This window comes from Pelophylax lessonae, assembly GCF_965119305.1.
Source record: "Pelophylax lessonae genome assembly, chromosome: 2".
Classification (NCBI taxonomy): Eukaryota; Metazoa; Chordata; class Amphibia; order Anura; family Ranidae; genus Pelophylax; species Pelophylax lessonae.
Genome location: NC_138769.1, coordinates 323,797,124 through 323,814,538, shown reverse-complemented (window position 1 = coordinate 323,814,538; position 17,415 = coordinate 323,797,124). Strand labels below are relative to the sequence as shown.

Below are 17,415 nucleotides of genomic sequence, written 5' to 3'. Positions count from 1 at the left end.
TTTTTAAAACAATTATTTTTAAAATGTTTACAATTATTTTATTTGACATTTTTTTTACATAATTTTTTACAATGTTTCATTTTTTTAATTTTTTATGTTTTTTACAGGACAGGGAAGCCTGCAGCACTGCGGGAGGGGGAGGCACAGTGAAAGGGGTGCACACGGGAAGAGGGGCTCAAGAGCAGGCAGAACAGGGGGGGGATCGGTGTCGGAGAAGTAATCACAGGAATGATGCCCTGTATCTGTGTCTCTCCCTGCAGCAGCTGAAAGCTGGCAGAAGGGGGAGAAAACTGGCTTTCAGCTGCTGCAGAGAGCTGCACAGGGGTTCCTTCTGTAATTGCCCCTCCGCCCGACCGCAGCATTTCCCTGTGCTGTTGGGGCCCCCCTGTGTGCCAGGGCCCCCTACAGGAGGGCTGGTGGCCCCCCGCCAATCAGCGGCCCTGCTGATCGCTGACTCTATTCATGCAGATAAGGGAGGGGCCAGTAAATTACATATTTATCGACCCCTTCCCTGCTCTGCTTCCTGACAAATCCCCCCCCCCCGCAGCAGCCGGCGGGAGAGGGGAGGAGGGAAACAGGCAGCACTGCGGGGGATGAGAGGGGGCCAGGAGAGAGCACAGGATCAGGAGGTGGATAGGAGGGACGGCATGTAGAGGAACCCAACCTCTCCATTTTCCTCTTGCAGCCGCTAAAAGGCTGAAGTAGGAAAATGGAGGAGATCAGTTCCTCTATATGCTGCCCCCACTGCCCCCTCTGTCCAGGTGTACAGGGGGTTGCATGGGCCCCCTGGGGCATGGGGGTGGGTCACAAGTGGCTCCTAACTGTACTGGGTTTGGAAGGACCTTCCCAAGATCTTAACACTTGCCCTACATCTCTTACAGTGCCAGGGGTCCCAGACTTAACAATTGTCCCCTATGTGGCAGGCGGCATTTCTTTGATTTGGGGGAGGGGGGTTGATATGAGGATATGTACTGGGGGGTGCTTTGGGAGGGGAGAGGACTTGTGCTAGCTGTTGTGGGGGATTTCAAATGCCCCCCCCCAGCATATATCCTCTTACCCCCCATCACTATCCTTATTACCTGCCCCCCCCCCTCCCAGTTACTGTGTTCCCCTCCACTATGTATGTACATTCATAAACACAGACCTCAGATAATCAATGCGGCTCTTGCACTGTAATGTCTCTCCTCCACTGCTCCTCCTCCTTCTGTCTGTGTACAGGAGAACATCGGAGCCGAGGAGGAGGCTTTGTTGAGGGCTGTATGCAGGCAGTTGGTGGGGACCCCAAGCATCCCACAAGAGATGGGAGCTAAGTGAACCCACACTAGAGCACCCTGTACCAAGTCACTGGAGCTCAGTGGCGGAACCTGTTCCCTCACTGGGCTCCGGGATTCAGCATAGATTGCCTTATGTTGACACTGGCCCTGTCCCTCCTCCCAGTCGTGGAACACCAAAGCCTGGACGCAAGTGCATTATTTTTTTTACGGATAGAGTGGGGAAGGGTTAACAAGCCTGCCTGATTTTTCTTGTTATCTGTTTCCCTGCTGGGAAGATTCTTCTTTTAATTTGTCCTGGTGAGCATTGTCACTGGGACTGAACCTGAGGTAGAATCCAAAATGATCAATTGTTACCAGAACAGGAATAGAAAGAAAAACTTTAAAAGGAGAAAAACTTCAAACTAGCAGAAGATTTACCTCACTTTGAAAAGGCATCCTTACTACCTGTTGTGTCTATGGGGTAAGACATGACATTTCTACAAAGGAACATAAAATGAAAATGAAAAAAAAACTGTAAAGAGTTCTAATCCATTCTTACTCTATCTAAAACTAAATATAGAAATAGAAAATAACTTTTGTTTAGATACACTTTAATCTGCATTTTCAGTAATGCATTGCATTCAGAGCACTTACAGAGGTCAATGGAACTGTTCTTCCAGGAAACTATACTGCATACGGGGCACTTTACATTTTTTTTTTCTTATTTATTTTTACTTTTTATATTTTATTTTTACATTGTCCCTTTAAAAAAAAATTTTTGATCACTTTTTTCCCATTACAAGGAATGCAAACATCCCTTGTAATAGAAAAAGGCAGGATAGGTCCTCTTTAATGTTAGATCTGGGGTCAAAAAAGACCCCAGGTCATACATTTACACTTAAAAGCAATAAAAAAAGAAAAAAAATTAGCCCTTTAAGACCGTTAGGTGGAAGTGATGTTTCACGTTGCTACGGCCCTCCAAGGGCATAGAGTCAAGTGGGGGACATCTTGCCCTCACTCGACTTTCTGTCCATCCGCACGGGGGATCGGATCGTTTTCTCCACTACCGACCACTCCGGTAAGCAGGGAAAAGGACCAGGAAGTGACGGGAAGGGGTGGGCATCTCTCCCACCGCCCATAAAAGTTAACCCATTTGGTTAAAGCGGACTGCCCGCCTTGTAAAAAAATACCGCGGCTATGGCAGCTATCTGCTTCAATAACCCCAGTATTTAAAGTCAAAGTAGCGAAAGTGGTTAAACTCTCAAGGTAGCCTGGAATCTGATTGGTGGCAGTAAGAAATATTGTGGTGATGAAAATGTTTACAGTGGGCTTTCTCAGTGCCATCTTAAGAGCATTAAAGGCCCCCGGGCAATGTAGTGCACTGGGGCCCTGCCTACACAATCACCCACGAGAATAAAAATGCTAATTATCGATAAGGCTATATTTATTGGTACCTCCAACAAAATCAGTGTTTAAACATTAACACAATGTTTGGACAATATAACACGAGCTTGAAAAACAAGAAACTACAGACTGAAATGGCGCAGTACGAAAGCACTATGAATTATTTATTAAAGTTGCGATACTTTGGAGGGGTGGAGGGAGAGAGAGAGAAAGGGAATGAAAGAGGGATGGAGGGAGAGAAAAAGAAAGAGGAATGGAGGTAGAGAAAAAGAGAGAGGGATGGAGGGTGAGAGAGAGTAAGAAAGAGTGATGGAGGGTGAGTGAAAGAAAGAGGAAGGAGAGAGAGACGGATGGAGGGAGAGAAAAAGAAAGAGGGATGGAGGGCGAGTGTAATGTTCCGGTACCTCTGGTACCCTTGTCTCCATATTTCTCCTCTCCAAATTGCGTCCCATCTTGTGTAACAAGGGACGCATATACCTTTAAGACCGGATGACATCATTGCCGAGCGCCGCTATGAGCGGCTATTTCAATCGCCGGTTTGCTCTCACTCATCGCTCGTTCAAACCCACATGTTCATCGCACCTACGCCTGAGAAGTCGGAGCTGCTGACATACCTCCCTTGCTGAACTGAAGCCGGAAACCTTGCTGGTGATCCGTATCTCGCTACGGGATCACCCCTCTCCAATGGACACTGTTATTCCTAAGCCTATCTAAGTGATAAGTACCCCGCAGGGGATTCTTGCTAACCAATCTCCTACTGTCATCTACTGCAATTACCAAGACTATTTGTATCTATCTATTCACTATCATCTGCATAGACTGTTAGCTCTTGGGACTACCTTCAACTATCCTTGCACTAGGTTACTCTGTCAAAGTATACTCCATCTGTGTCCTCTTACCATCTGCACTATACTTGACATCAGAACCTATCTGCTTTACCATCACCTGCAACTCTCCTAATACTACTTCTAGTGCTCACCATACAATAGCCTGTCTCTCATCTATATATCCTCATATACTCTATCCCTCCATTAAACATCTATTAATATATATATAGTATATAACAGGCTGTACACGGTGATGAAGTCCTGAGAGTTGGATATGTCGTTCAACAGATTCTCTACAAGGCTACTGAGTGTAATAATTCTGCAGCTGTAAATCCATTCACAAACAAAAACGCATGAACGTTACAGATTGAACGAGCCTTTAAAAAAAATATGGATTCAGCAGAATTATCCACTCATGTACTACAATTAAAACAGCAAGTAGATGCATTGATCCTTGCGCTTGCAGAGGTACAAAATGAAAATCAGACCTTGAGACAGCAGCTTGGCCGTCTCACACAGCCTCCTGCTGCTCAGCCCCGTGAGCCTAAGATAAACCCTCCTATAGTGTTTTCTGGTGATCGGAGCAAATTACGTGAATTTAAAAACGCTTGTCGATTGTTTTTTTTTGTTAAAACCTCTAACCTACACCACTGACCCAATTAAGGTTTGTACCATCATCTCCTATTTAACGGGTGAACCCCGGGCCTGGGCAGATGCTCTCTTTGAAAAGGATGATCCACTCCTTAATTCTTATCCCTTATTTCTAGCACAACTTGCTACTTTATATGAAGACCCCAACAAGCAGAGTACCGCTGACACCCAATTACGGGCCTTAAAACAAGGAAGGAGACCTGTTGAAGATTTTGTGGCGAATTTTAAAAGATGGTCCCCTGATTCAGGGTGGAACGACACATCTTTGCGAACGCAGTTTAGACTCGGCCTATCTGAGGCCGTTAAAGACGAGCTCGCCCGAGCGGATTTACCTGGCACTCTAGAGGGACTGATCCAGACCAGTATCAATATTGACAGACGACTACGAGAAAGAAAGGCTGAGAAGATGGGCTCACCATTTTCCAGTCCTTCTCGGATGTTGCCTGCTGACCCTACTCCTATGGAAGTAGGAATGATACGTCCACCTCTGACCCTTTCTGAACGTGCCAGGAGGAAAACCGAACATCTTTGCATGTACTGCGCATCCCCGAATCATTTGGTAAACGACTGTCCTCTTGTCCGCAGAAAAGAGGGTGAGTGTTCAAATGTCTTGCTAGGGGGACTCACAACTTCCTTTTCTAATCCTTATCTTTTTGCTCAATTAACATTGCAGTGGGACCAAACTAGGATCACCACCAAGGCTATGATTGATACAGGATCTTGTGGAAACTACATTGACATTTGTTTTGTCTCCCTTAATAAAATACCTATTGTTTCAAAACCCAAACCTATCTCCGTTAGTTTTATTAACGGTACCCCTTTATCCTCTGGTCCTATCACCAGTCAGACACAGGCACTTCTTGTAACTGCTGACGAGTCTCATGTGGAGACCACCACCTTTGATGTATTAACTTCACCACATTTTCCAATCATTTTGGGACTTCCCTGGTTACACATACATCAACCAATCATCGATTGGAAAACAAGAACGTTAGCCTTCTCTTCTCACTATTGTGTGACGACGTGTAACCTCCCCACACATGATAGGATCCTGTCTGTACTGCCGGATGACATTATTCCTAAGTGTTATCAAGATTTATCTGAGGTTTTCCTTGAGAAAAACGCTCAAATGCTACCTCCCCATAGGGACTATGATTGTTGTATCGATCTGCTCCCTAATAGCAAGTTGCCTTACGGACATGTATATCCTCTCTCACAGGATGAACTCTCTTACCTTAAGGAGTATCTGGATGAGAACTTGGCAAAAGGATTCATCCAACCTTCTACTTCCTCCACTGCTGCTGGGCTCTTCTTCGTCTGCAATAAGGACTCTAGCATTAGGCCTATCATTGATTTCAGACAATTAAATGCCATCACAATAAAGGATCGTTATCCTTTACCTCTTATTCCTGAACTTATCGAACAGGTGCGTGGGGCTTCTTTCTTTTCAAAATTGGACCTAAAAGGGGCATACAATTTAATTCGAATCCGTAAAGGGGATGAATGGAAGACGGCATTCAGAACCAGATACGGACTGTTTGAGTACCTTGTAATGCCATTTGGGCTATGTAATGCTCCCGCAGCCTTCCAACGGTTTATAAATGAGATATTCCGAGACTTGCTTGATGTTTGTGTGGTAGTATATTTGGACGATATACTTATCTATTCTCATTCCTTACCTGAGCACATAAAACATGTGAGACTTGTGTTATCAAGACTACTTGCACATAACTTATATGTTAAATCAAAGAAATGTTTGTTTCATAAAGAGGCAGTACTATTCCTAGGATATATTATATCTAAAAGTGGAATCAAAATGGACATGAGCAAAATATCCTGCATTCTGGATTGGCCTGTGCCAACCACTCGCAAAGCATTACAAAGGTTCCTAGGATTCTCTAATTACTATAGGAAATTCATTAAAAACTTCTCTGCGATTGTGAAACCTCTCACACAACTTACAAGCACGAAGAAACCATTTAATTGGACAAAAGAAGCAAATGGAGCATTCTCTCTGCTGAAATCAAGCTTTACTACTGCCCCCATACTATGCCATCCAGACCCATCCCTTCAATACATCTTGGAGGTAGATGCGTCTAATATGGCAGTAGGAGCAGTTCTCTCACAACGACCAACAAACACCTCACCTCTTCACCCAGTTGCTTTCTTTTCAAAGTCATTAAGTAGCCCCGAGGTGAACTACCCAGTAGGTGAGAAGGAGTTATTAGCCATAAAACTGGCATTAGAGAATTGGCGACATCTACTTGAGGGCACTCAATTGCCAATTCTGATATATACTGATCACAAAAACCTTCAATACCCTCAGACTAATAGAACTCTTTCCCACCGGCAGATACGGTGGTCGTTATTCTTTCTGAGATTTAATTTTTTAGTAACTTACACCCCCGCAGACAAAAATAAAAAAGCGGATGCACTCTCACGACTAGCCGAGAAAGATTGCACTGAGGTTCTCTCAGTTCCTATAATACCACTTGAGCGTATTATCGGAGTCCTTCGCTCCCTGAAGGACAAGATTTTGCACAGCATAGGGTTGGATTCACCTCCACCACAACTAACTACTGACGCAGAAGGCTTCCTCTACTACAACGATAAATTATACATACCCCCTACTATGCGAACCAAGATCTTAGAATTGTCGCATGATGTACCTATGGCAGGACATATGGGTATGACTAAAACTCTCAATCTACTCACTAGGCAATTTTGGTGGCCAGACATGAAGACAACCGTAAAAAAGTTAGTTTCATCTTGTGATATCTGTGCAAGGTCTAAAATTGACAACACAAAACCATCAGGGTTACTTTGTAGTTTACCGATACCCCAGGTTCCGTGGGAAGTGGTATCCTTAGACTTCATAGTGGAACTACCACCTTCCAAAGGATTCAACACCATCTTGGTGTCAGTGGACCATCTGACCAAGATGGCACATTTCACTCCTATCCGAAAACTACCTTCATCCAAACAAACAGCGAAATTACTTGTGAAACATGTCTTTAAGTTACATGGTATTCCAAAAACACTGCTGTCTGACCGTGATTCACAATTCATCTCAAAGTTTTGGCTAGCTCTATGTCAGATACTGCGAATAGAGCGTAAACTTACTTCTCCCTACCACCCTCAGACCAACGGACAGACAGAGAGAGTTAACCAGTGCATTGAACAGTACCTGCGTTGCTATACTTCGTATCTACAGGACGATTGGGCAGATCTCCTCCCGCTGGCGGAATTTGCCTATAACAACGCTACTCATAGCACTACTAAGCAAAGTCCGTTTTACCTGAATTATGGGTTTCATCCCACACTCCTTCCTCCACGTATCTTGCCATCAATTAATCCAGTGGCATCTGATTATCTTGCCCAGATAAAGGATTCTCTGGGATTACTCAACAATACCATATCTCATGCTCATAGCCAACAAAAAAAGTACTACGACCTCCGTAGGAAACCCTCTCCCCAATATGCCATTGGGGATCTTGTTTGGCTTTCTACAAAAAATCTGAGACTAAAAATCCCTAGTAAAAAACTTGGACCTCTATTTCTGAGACCTTTTCCAATAGAGAAGCTTATTGGAAAAGCTGCAGTACAACTCACATTGCCAGTAAACCTCAAGATACATCCTGTCTTCCATGTGTCTCTACTGAAGCCCCATGTTCCTAACCAAGGAATAAGGCCTACTATCACACCTCCACCTCCTGTACAAGTGGAAGGTGGAGAAGAATTTGAGATAAAAGAAATTTTGGATTCCCGTTTCAATAGAAGAAGACTCCAGTATCTTGTACGATGGAAGAATTATGGGCCCCAAGATGACACCTGGCTGGATACCTCCGATATACATGCCCCTAGACTGATTCGCAATTTCCACTTGAAATATCCGGAAAAACCAGTTCTAGAGGCCTTCCGGAGCCGGCCTTAAGGGGGGGGTACTGTAATGTTCCGGTACCTCTGGTACCCTTGTCTCCATATTTCTCCTCTCCAAATTGCGTCCCATCTTGTGTAACAAGGGACGCATATACATTTAAGACCGGATGACATCATTGCCGAGCGCCGCTATGAACGGCTATTTCAATCGCCGGTTTGCTCTCACTCATCGCTTGTTCAAACCCACATGTTCATCGCACCTACGCCTGAGAAGTCGGAGCTGCTGACATACCTCCCTTGCTGAACTGAAGCCGGAAACCTTGCTGGTGATCCGTATCTCGCTACGGGATCACCCCTCTCCAATGGACACTGTTATTCCTAAGCCTATCTAAGTGATAAGTACCCCACAGGGGATTCTTGCTAACCAATCTCCTACTGTCATCTACTGCAATTACCAAGACTATTTGTATCTATCTATTCACTATCATCTGCATAGACTGTTAGCTCTTGGGACTACCTTCAACTATCCTTGCACTAGGTTACTCTGTCAAAGTATACTCCATCTGTGTCCTCTTACCATCTGCACTATACTTGACATCAGAACCTATCTGCTTTACCATCACCTGCAACTCTCCTAATACTACTTCTAGTGCTCACCATACAATAGCCTGTCTCTCATCTATATATCCTCATATACTCTATCCCTCCATTAAACATCTATTAATATATATATAGTATATAACAGGCTGTACACGGTGATGAAGTCCTGAGAGTTGGATATGTCGTTCAACAGATTCTCTACAAGGCTACTGAGTGTAATAATTCTGCAGCTGTAAATCCATCCACAAACAAAAACGCATGAACGTTACAGCGAGAGAGAGAGGAAAAAAGAGGGATGGAGAGAGAGAGAGAGAAAGAACAAGGGATGGAGGGAAAGGGATGGAGGGAGAAAAAAAGAAAGAGGGATGGAGGGAGAGAGAGAGAAAGAAAGAAGGATGGAGGGAGAGAGAAAGAAAGACAGATGAAAGGAGAGGGAAAGAGCGTAAGAGAAAGAGGGATGGAGAAAGAAAGAATGAAAGAAAGGACAAAAGTAAGAGGGATGGAGGGAGAGAAAAAAAGAAAGAGGGATTGAGTGAGAGAAAAAGAAAAAGGGATAGAGGGTGAGAGAGAGAAAGAAAGAGGAAAGGAGAGAGAGAGAGAGAGTGATGGAGAGAGAGAGAGAAAGAAAAAGGGATAGAGGGAGAGAAAAAGAGAGAGAGATAGAGGAAGAGAAAAAGAGAGAAGGATGGAGGGAGAGAGAGAGAAAGAAACAGGGATGGAGAGAGAGAGAGAAAAGGGATGAAGAAAGAGGGCTGGAGGGAGAGAACAATATAGCCACAGCCCATGAGTCTAGTGTTATGATTTTATGTTGTGGAGTCTGAAGATGAGGATAGTGGATGATATATTAACCTCCATCCAACTTAGCAATAGTTTAGCATGGACATGAGCTATTAGGTTATGGGAGTGTGAGTGGAAGAGGGAGAGGTCACTGGTTGCTAGATGCAAGTCGGCTGGCCAGCCTAGCAACCAGTCTAGCGCAGACTATATCGGCTGATGGAGAAATACACTGGTCTCGGGGCCCGGCCACCAGGTAAATTAAACTAGGGTGGGGGTCAGATCGGGGGAAATTGTCACCCTGTGTAGGGCCCCCGGGCAACACAATATCGGTAAGTGTGGTATGTTTGTTACAGTAACTCATTTTTATCAGTCACCCAAGTTTAGGTACATGTAGACCTCTATGGAATACGTTCAAAAAAATAAAGTTAAAAAGGTCTTTTTTGAATCTTTACCTTTTGTGACAGGAAGTCAGGTAAATCTGTGGATGTAGTCACAGACAGGAGATACATTTCCACCTGGTGTAGAAAGTTCACCAATTACTATAGGGTGTCGGCTGAAAAGGTAGCCAGGATGGCTTAAGGAAGTTGAAAGGCCTTCAGCTGTTCGGAATGAGGAAATGAAGGCCTCTATAATTTGTCCAAAGGAAGTCTAAGGATTGCTGCCTCCTGTCGCCGTGTGGGCTGGGAGAGGAGGACAGTCAGATGTGTGCCCCCTGAAAGCTGTGTGAGCATGGGGAAGACCTCCTGAAGCGATGTGAAGCTGAGGAGGGTAACAAGTGTGAAGACTACTTAAGGTGAGGTCTTGGATCGTTTCTAGGTGAAAAGAAACCAATGGACATTTCCTGTGTGAAGGGGAAATTAATTAAGACTGAAGACTACTCAAGGTGAGGTCTTGAACTATTTCTATGTGGAAGAAATCAATGAACTGTTTGTTATGTGAAGCGACAAGCAAAGGAACATGTTCAATGTGAAGAGGAAAAGGGACATGATTAATGGACATTTGTTGTGTGAAGATAAAACATGGACTATTGAGAGTCTGCTGTATGATCAGCCAAGTCTGCCCAACAGTAGGTTGGGGACAGACTTCATTAGATAGGTTCCAGTGTGTGAAGGTAGCCGCCCACGGTGGCAAGGATTTATTTTGTGTTTTATTTTATTTTGATGTTTCTGAGGCTTGCACTTGTGTGAAGTAAACTGCATGAATAAACCAAAGTGTTGTTTGCAACCACTTCTCGGCTATCTCCCTGTGTAACGAATCCCCCCAAGGGGTCATCCACGCCTACCACCGAGCTAATCAACCCCACACTTTATACACTGATTAAAGCATTATAAAGCAGCACCACACACTATTTACTACTAATAAGGAGGAATAGCAAATTCTAGGTAAAATTTTAATGCACCAATCAATGGAGGATCATAGATGTCAGTGCCACTTCAGGTGTATTTACCACCTGTCAGGGAATGGCCATGGGGAAACTGGCACTTCCGCCAGTACTCGTGATGGGCGCATCAGGCGCATTCCTGCGCACATGCGCACCGGCCGAAGATTTGCAAATGAGCTTGCGCAGGTTCGCCGCGGTGCGCGTGCAGTGCGCGTTCGCGAACACTCATGCGCAATAGCGCTCACAAGACGTCTTGATGCAATCACTTGCTGGCCTATATAAGACCTCTGCTCAGCCCATTTAGTTGCTGGATTGTCGTCAGCATTCCTGTGACCTGTGCATCTGCTACTTACCTTTGATTTCCTGTTATGACCCAGCCTGCTCCTGACCAGTCTGCTCTCCTCTCCCGGCTCTGACCCTCTGGCTTGTCTCATCTACTTTGCTCCTGTTTGGCTCTACAGTGCATGGCCTCGGCTTGTTCCACGGACTCTGCTATTTGCCTTGTCCCTGCCTTCCTGTTATGACCTTGGCTATAGTTCCTGTTTCTGTTACCTGCCTGTGCCCTCGGACTGATTAACTGTGTTTGACCCTCAGCCTGCTTCTATAGCTGTTTCCCGGCGGCACCAGTTGTCTAGTTCATCTGAAGACTCCAGAAGGACTTCTGCCTGGCATCCTTCAGGGGACCACTGGTCTACTCCGCTGACCCTGTTGGCAACCAATGCTTCTTTGGGCGCTGCACCTCCTGTCCCAACCTCAGGAGTGTATCGCACTCAGCTGCAAGGGGAACCCTCTCTGCATTTCGGCCTTGGATCAGGTACATGACACCACCCTAATTACATCTTCTCAAATTCATGGGAACAGCCCAGCTGTTGATAAGTTAGGCATTGCCCCGTTTTAGTCACAATTCAAAAGCAGGGGCAAGGACAACAACCACATCCTAGCCAGGAAGTAAGCTAATCACTAAGATTGATGATTGTCATCTGGTCCCTCAAAGAGCCCCAGAACAGAGGTTAAAGGGGTAATATCAATATGCATGTTTAAGATATAATAATAATTTTTTTATTTTATTAATATTATTTTTATTAATAATGTCCATAATATCCTGCCAGTACCAAAATAATTTTGTATGACGCCATAACATCCTGTAAATTCTATCTGGGTCATAAGAGGGAATCCCTGTGATCAAATCGGTCCAGCCTTTGAGATATATTGTATATCATGAGCATACTGAATAATTAGGGAAGTGTCTAAGAGGTAGACATTTTTTGTAGAATATTATCCCATTGTTCAGGTTCATCCCCCCATGTAAGGAAATGTTACCTTTATATTCTCCGTTAACAACACAGATTTTAGCAGTATGATTATTTACATTAACCATGGGTTTTTTTTTATATTTTGCACAAATAAACTTTTTGGTTGTTAGATTATTTCTTACAGAAAGTTTTATATATTTGTTGGTCCATAGTAGTCTATTAAACAGGTATTTTAGTTCAGGTCTGCTTTTAGATTACTGATGAAAGGTAGGAGGTGGGCTGTTGCAGAATAGCAATGTCTGTATAAAAATTCAACTGCTATGCAGATAGGGTTTTCTCCCTGTATATCAAGACCTTATTTGTAATCTTGGTTACAGCGCACTATTAATCTCCTGTAAAAAAAACATTGTTTTTTAAAGCTGCTCTCCTTGTTGACATGGTATAATTGCCAGTGTGGTATGTCAAGCTCTCCTTGATTCCTATCGTGGTTGGCATGTGTAGGCCAATAATTCCCTATTTCTCAAACTTTGAACAGATTTTTATAGGGAGTGCATTGCCTGAACTTGTTTGCAGATCCAAGAATCTTAGCACAAAATAAATATAAAAAAAAAAGTGTAAAATGCTAACTTAAATCAGTGGCTCCAGCTAACAAGAAAAGGTCCATCTGAAAGAAATAACATTTTTGTAATCATTTTAAAATCCTTTTCTTGGAGTCCATTTAGGCACCCAGGAATTTGGAAACTATTGGGTTTTCCTGCTACCTAGTGAGATTGGAGACTGGCCAACAAAAAATGGTATGCTAGCCCTAGCACACACCTCAATCTGTAGCAAGCAGTACCAAGAACATGAATATAAACACAGATAGATGGAACCTGTGGCTCCCAATGGACTCAAAGAAAAGGATTTTATGGTGAGTACAAAAATCCTTTTTAATTTTTCATTAATTGAAGAGCACTGAAATTCATATATTGTTGAGGCATCTATAAGCAGTCCAGTTGAGGGGTGGGCAATAGAGCAACAACCACTATCAGAGCAACCACAGGTCCAAAAAAGAGAAATGGACACTGCCTACAGCCCAAGAGTCCCCTGAAGAACTTACACCTGCACCTTAAAGAGGAAGTAAACTTCCACCCTTATGTTTTACCTATAGGGAAGCCTATATTAAGACTTTCCTATAGGTAGTGTAAATATCTCCTAAAAATGCACCGTTTAGGAGATATTTACTGACCTAGCAGCCAGTTACTTCACTGGCACATGCGCTTTAAAGAAATGGCCATCCATGCTGTTTCTTCAGAGCAGCGTGCCGTGACTGGTGCGTGGGATGATGTCATCGCGGTTTCGGCCAGCCACAGAGCAGGAGCCGCAAACCCGGAAGGAAGACCAGAAATAGATGGATGCTGCCTCCAGCGATGGCATTGCATCGCTAGAATGCTTTGTTTTCAGGTAAGTTTAACAATGTGCTAGTATGCAATGCATACTAGCACAGTATGCCTTTGCCTTGGTGGTAAATTAAAAAAGAAAAATAATGCAGGGGTTTATAGCCGCTTTAACCAGATGAGGCTTAGCCCACTACCAGATAGGGGAATCTGCCAACACAACCAGAAGAAGGGCACAAAATTCAACCTGATGCTCAGGACCTTGATAGAGAGGTCACTACCAGAGAAAATTACTCCATAGAAGGGAACACAAAACCTGAACCAGTGAGAAGGTGATCAACCTTACCTACCAAAAGAAAGATAAAATCATATCAAATTTCCATAAGGAAAGAAGGAGAAGACCCACAACATAATATAGTCAATCAAAATTGGGGGCAACCCCTGGAAGAAAGAGGTCCCAAGAAGGAAACTAGGACAAAACAGGTTCAGGTAAGAAAGACCAGCCAGTCTACATGGGAAGGATCAAAGCCTTTTCAACCCTGATCCTCTAGGATCAAAGGGATGAAAACTGCCCAGCCAACCATTCTCACTAGGCAAGACTTACCAGGGGAAAATCAGTATCAGAAAAAAGTCAATATGCTTAAATGGGTAGAGTTCGTGGGATGCACCTACACCAGGGTAGACAGGAAATGGAAGTTGTACCTTGGACCCAGGCTGGAACCCAGACAGAACTGAGGATGAAGCTAATACAGCTTCTCGTTCACACAAGAGGTGCCACTATGGCACATCAGAAGGATCCTGCAGAAGAATTTCCTCCAGATCCAGTGAAGTGTCAACAGCAAGGTATAGACATTTTAGCATTACAACTAAGAGTATTCAAATGACTAAGGGCAGAACAAGGAAGGGCATCAAAATAAACTTTCTCAAGAGGCTGTGGTTTAGTCAAAGAAGGGGGACCTATCCCAAGCCGGATAGGTCCCATGAAGTTGCCAAGACATACTCTGTTCATATCAGGGGTCTCATGCAGCAGGAAACTAGTGTGTTTCATTAGCTGATGATTCGAGGAGGCACAGCGCCCTCCAGTGTGCATCTCTACCTGCTACACAGGATCTGAGGCATAGATCTTAGGCACACCTGAGGTGCAAACCTCTTCACCATGTCGACATGCTACTAGTTGAGAGGAACTGGTTTCCAAGGTATTTTTATGAGGGATCACACCAGCAACTACTTGGTCAAGAGAAACAGACACATTAAACTGCTCAAGAAATAAACAGGTAACTATGAAGAAAAGGGGGTTCCAATAGACCAAGAAAAAGTAGTATAGAGGTAGATAACCATGAAAAGAAGGACCCCCAAAGCTCACACTAGGTAGGAGAAGGGTTAACTCTCTCTCTCTGATGATGAGAGGCAATAAGGCACATAAGCTGTGGACCTTTGTAGAAAGGAACTAAGCTAGTTAACGTCTCCAACAGGAGATAGTTACAACCCTGAAACATGACAAAGTCAGATCTTGCGAGCGTTGGTTCCTTTGGGATGATGCTGACTGAAAGGATCTACAAAGCTGAATCTCTTCACAGGAGGTCTTCTGAGTATCCCACAGTAAGGGTTCCAGGTAAAAGCACTAGGCCAAACCCAGTAGCCAGTGCTCAGAAAAGTATCAGGTGTACATAGACAACATTGAGGATCCAGTTCCTTATCCAGGAAAAGAAGAGTCAGGGCTGATCCTGGACAATGCAGTAGAGCAGTAGGCCCCTCTGGAGAGATGGGACATTGAAGCAAACTATGTATTATGAAGAGCTTTTTATGTTTCGCAGTCTGGGAAAGGTGCATTAGTCTGTGCAGTAGCACAGGGGAAATAAGAGGAGGGGACAAAAGGGGACTAGAGACAACAAATGAGCCTGGGACTCTAGAGGGGCAATCACTGCCCCTAAATGCCAGAGAGTCACACTACCCATGAGCCTGACAGGGTTCACGATCAGCCCCCCACTTGTAGAAGAGGGGGCACATCGTCATGCAGAAGGTTTTCAGGGAGTTTAGCAGGTCTCTGTGTTTAGGCCTTATGAGCTGCCTGAGAGTCAGGTTCTAGGGGCCTGTAGGCACTTACTGCAAAAGTACAGACTTCCTACAGTGAGGCAAGAGTACTCTCTGGAATCCTGATAATGGTATCAAGTGTAGGTCCAAAGAGACAATGTCCATCGAAGGCCAAGCAAGTCAAATGGTCTCTTTGCTATGGAATCAGCATCCCAGCAGCTTAACCAGATACTTACATAGGAATAAGGCCAATGCGCTACCAATGAAGTAATTGAAACATTCTGTGTGGAAAGTGAACCACAATGAAGTGGTGATAATAAAGAAGAATAAAGCTGCCAATTTTTGTAGTGTCACCACATACTCACATAAATAAATAAGAATAAATTGGCGCTAAATTCAAAGTGGATCAAAAATTCAATAAAATGATGAAATACATATCATAAATATAATGATCATAAAAATAATAAACTGTGCAAAATAGTGCAAAAACAGGAATTCATACAGACAAAGTACTGTGCAAAAGGACCATGAATATATATATATATCAATATTCAAATAGATGCATAATAGTCCATATAAAGTGCTGGTGTGGAAAGGTATGTGAATCAATATATAAATAATTAATATAACAATACCAATATATCAAATGATAGATTACATCAAAATTTCCAAAAATCCATATAAAGTGCTGATAGTGAGAAATTCGTGATACTGCGGATAAATATAAAAGTTCATATGTATAAAAAGTTCATGTGCAAAAGTGCAAACATTAGCAAATGTTGGTGATCTGAACGCGTGAGGTGCTCTCAAATCCAACTATGTCACCAATGTGCACCAAACCCACAGTGTATCCAACACTGAGTGCAATGGCCGCTCACCTCCAGGCAGGTTACAACAAGCGTGGTTCAGGGAAAAATGACTCCTATATGGCTCCAAGCAGTGGTAACAGGACGGCTGGTGGGTGGTAACTTCTAATAGGAAGGGTCCTCTTATCTTTCTCCCATTCCCTGGGTCCACTGACCTGAGAGCACCAGTCTTCTGAATTTCTGTCTGCTGCCTGCAATCACAGCGTCACGTGACCCCCGGGGCTCCGGGTTGGCCGGGGGTTTTCACAATGATTCTTCTCTCGCTAGGAATGCCTTTGCCTCACTAGTTTGTGCTTCATCAATAAGGCTGAAATGACCCCTTGTAATGCTGAGGTGAGTAAGGCTGTCAGGAATGATCACAGTCAGTCACACTGATGTCCTTGCCTGTTCCAAGGTCTTGGGAAGGTCAGAGACGTACTTTCGCAGGGGATGGAGCTGGAGCATGCTTAAAAAGCTCTGCGATCATTGGGTGAATTTGGCCAGTCTTGAGAACTCACCAGCTGAAGCTGAGGTAGACTCCAAAAGTGTAGACCTTATAACTACAGGGTCTCTGGATTCCAGATTACAGGTATTGGTACCTTCTTGAGCATATGAAGTAGATCCATTAGGAGAGTATGGGCTGGGCTCACCTGTAGCAGGGGACTTTGCCATTTGTGTCTTATGTACAGGCATGTTGTGCCGTGTGGTTATGATGCAACTAGATGCAAAGTATGAAGTAATGCCTCAGCTACTCACATACCCAAACAGCTGGTGTTGATGGGGGTCAGATGGCTGGAGGTGACCAGGTCACTGTTGGGCAGCAGGAACAGACCACACATTGAAGTTCCACGTGTTGCTCTGCAGAAAGGGAAAAAAATAGGAACAATGCTTCCTATATGCTGAACTTCAGGAACAAGAGCACAAAGCAATCGCATGCGACACTCCACCCACAAGGTTAGCTTAGTCCTTCTGTGTCAACCCTTTCTGTGGTTAAACTATTCTTAGTGAATAATTTGAAAGGGGTCCCAGCAGTGCAAATAGCAAAGTAGCTCCTAGTGCTCAGCCCAACTGGCCTACTCAAAAGAGTGAGTCTTCAAGCGCTGAGGCAATTACATATTCTGAACATGGAAAGCACACA

At 44.0% G+C, this 17,415-nt stretch overlaps 1 long non-coding RNA gene across 1 annotated transcript in view; it reads left to right on the top strand.

Annotated features, from left to right (window-relative positions):
* Window positions 1-17,415, top strand: part of LOC309546218 — a 1,099,142-nt gene that overhangs the window by 895,628 nt on the left and 186,099 nt on the right. The gene's annotated exons all lie outside the window — the stretch shown is intronic.